This window comes from Rhinopithecus bieti, unplaced genomic scaffold (assembly GCF_001698545.2).
Source record: "Rhinopithecus bieti isolate Rb0 unplaced genomic scaffold, ASM169854v2 scaffold_12151, whole genome shotgun sequence".
NCBI classification, from domain to species: domain Eukaryota; kingdom Metazoa; phylum Chordata; class Mammalia; order Primates; family Cercopithecidae; genus Rhinopithecus; species Rhinopithecus bieti.
Window position 1 is genome coordinate 2790681 of NW_016807233.1, and position 2926 is coordinate 2793606.

The window sequence follows — 2926 nt, forward strand, 5'->3', positions numbered from 1 at the left end:
TTTTTTTTTTTTTTTTTTTTTTTTTTTTTCCAGTTCTATCATGCCTTTTCTGGAGGAAAAAAATGTAAAAAGAAAATAGTTTTGTCACTGAAAAAATAAAAAGAGAGAGATACTAAAGGTAAAATAGCACTCTGGCACACAAGGGCAACTGGATCTTTTAATTAGAGCTGGGTGCAACCTGACATCATAAAATCTGCCATATAGGGAAAGAAGGAGGGTTCCGTCCACACCCAGACAATGACTGCAGTCTCTCCTGCAACTTAACTACCAATTTTGGCAACTTGGCTTGTTTTCCTCCAAGTATCTATTATTTACAGAGCTATCATACAAGTGTGATTTCTACCTTTATGCCCCCATACCCCTAGCCCTCTAATTTTAACAAGTTAGGAAACATCATGGCCCACTGCGGAGGAGGAAACTGAAATATTTGTAAATAACTGGTGAATGCAAAGATCCATTTCAACTGAGGGAAAGAAAATAAAAAAGAATGCAGAGTACCGCGTGGTCCCTGTAATGGGTGAACATTCAGGATCTGGTGCACGGAGGAAGGAACAAAAGCCGAGAGGGCTGGCCAGAACAATGGACCATCACAGATGCTGGGTTATGTAACCGGGTTATTTGAATTCACAATTGTGAAGGCAACAATTGTAGAAGGCCTGTCCTCCTGCTCCATGGTGGGAGGGAAGCAGGCTCCTGTGCCCCTACCCAGCTGCTCTGGGAGCAGGCTCTGTGCCTCCTGATGAGGCTGACAGCTGGCATTCAGGAGAGAAGGACTGGATTACTCCTGACACTGCAAAGGTGTTCAGCAACTCTACATTGAGCAGCACTTTTGAACGCTTTTAATCATAATTTTTAAAAAAGACAATGAGCCAATTAAATAGCTTTCCCCCTACAGCAATTGGCCATTTAAAAAGGACTCAATTCTTTCCATTCAATGCAAGCTCCTTGAGCTCAAATGGTGTCTCTGGGTATACGATGGGACTAAAATTCACATGTTCCATGCACAGCTGGGTCAAGCAATGAGGACATGAATGTGTGGAAAAGGCACAGTAAGCAGGAGTCAGGGAAAAGTTCTCAGAAGAGGCGAGCTTTAAAGACAACACAACCAAGATCATGGAAAGACATCACAGACAATGCTGAAGGTCACTTTCCATTCTTGGGTGGTGTCTTGCATGGAGCACCTGATTAACTCAGGCATGGGCAGAGAAAGGACAGCATTTCCCTTGCCTGCCTTTCCAGTAGTGGGCTGCCCATGTGCAAGCCCTAAACTGCAGCCACACACAAGTAGCTCATCCCAAACTTGGCACGCACTGTTCCCTGAGTCAGGGACACCATCCCCACCTCACTCGTCCCGTGACTATCCAACCCCTCAATTCCAGCTAGAATCTCACTCCCGCTGTAAAGCCATCCTCAGGCACTTTCTTCACCCTCCCACCCTCATTGGTAACACACCCCTTTCCTTGGGTTTCAATAACTCCATGACTTTAACTCATACAAACACTTATGTAACCTGCCATTCATTGTGAGCTATTTATGACGCTGCTTCCCTCACTAGAGTATGCCCTGCTGCAGGGCAGAGGGCAAGTCTTTTCACTTTTCTATCTTCAATGTTCAGTACAAAAGGTAGTCTTATAACATTTGGGTAATAAGGGTCGTTCTCCTAAACCCAATGTAGTTGCAAAGAAAGTTTGAAAATTTGTAAGCTAATTTGCAGAAACAGGTTGAGTTCTTTTATTCTTTGCAGTTGTGGCTGTGTTATTGCTGTTATGTATTTAAGCTGGGCATGCAAACAGAAGCTGGGCTCTGATTCTTCAGCGATCCCACCTGTCTGGGCAACTTGTCAGTCTGTTGGAGGCAATTTCCACTTCCTATTGGCTGCCAGCTCCATGAGGATGAGCTTTCCAGGCAAGAAGGGGCACTAGAACAAATAGCTCAGAGGCTTGCTTGCTCACTGGTGTCCCTAGGTGGAAATACATGGATGACGACGATGATGATAGTAACTTGAATGCCTGAATGGGCATTCTGGAGTCCTAAGCACTTTCCATGTTTTTTTCATGTGAAAACCTCAGAACAAATACAAAAGGTTGGCATGCTTGGTATTTTTTTTTGAGATGGAATTTTGCTCTGTTGCCTAGACTGGAGTGCAGTGGCGCAGTCTCAGCTCACTGCAACCTCCACCTCCCGGGTTCAAGCAATTCTCTTGATTCAACCTCCCAAGTAGCTGGGACTACAGGTGCATGCTACCATGCCCAGCTAATTTTTGTATTTTTAGTAGAGACAAGGTTTCACCATAATGGCCAGGATGGTCTCAATCTCTTGACCTCATGATCTGCCCACCTCGGCCTCCCAAAGTGCTGGATTACAGCCATGAGCCACCAAGCCCAGGCGATATTCTTATTTATTGACTTGCCCCCAATCACACAGCTTAGGAGAGGGAGGACTGGAGCCCAGCAGCTATAGTCAAAAGCCGATACACAATCCTCAGCACTGCTTCCTGCAGCTTCACATGTGTAAGCATGTCTACACTTATGTTTAGGTGCACTCGTGTGGATGAACACATAGAGTTGGGTGTGTAATGTGTGCTTGTGAGCATATGGGCAGGTATATGCTAGGGTGTATCTGATTTGGCCTGTCCACATCAGAATGTCTGTGTATGTATGCTCTTCTCTCAACTAGGAAAAAAAAAAAAACAAAACATCAGGGTTAGAATAGGGTCAATGTTAACATGATGAAAGTTTTCCCCAGGTGGGAGGTGTTCCCCTCCTCTGGGTCCATGGCCTCTTTGTCCACTTCAAAACAAGAACACATGGAGTAGAGTCTGCATATCTTTGGGTGGGGATCCTGGCCTTACCCCAAGCAGTAGTGCTGCAGAGAGAACTTGCAGATTATGGGAGGTAAACTTCCACTAGTGAAGACTTGCTCTTCA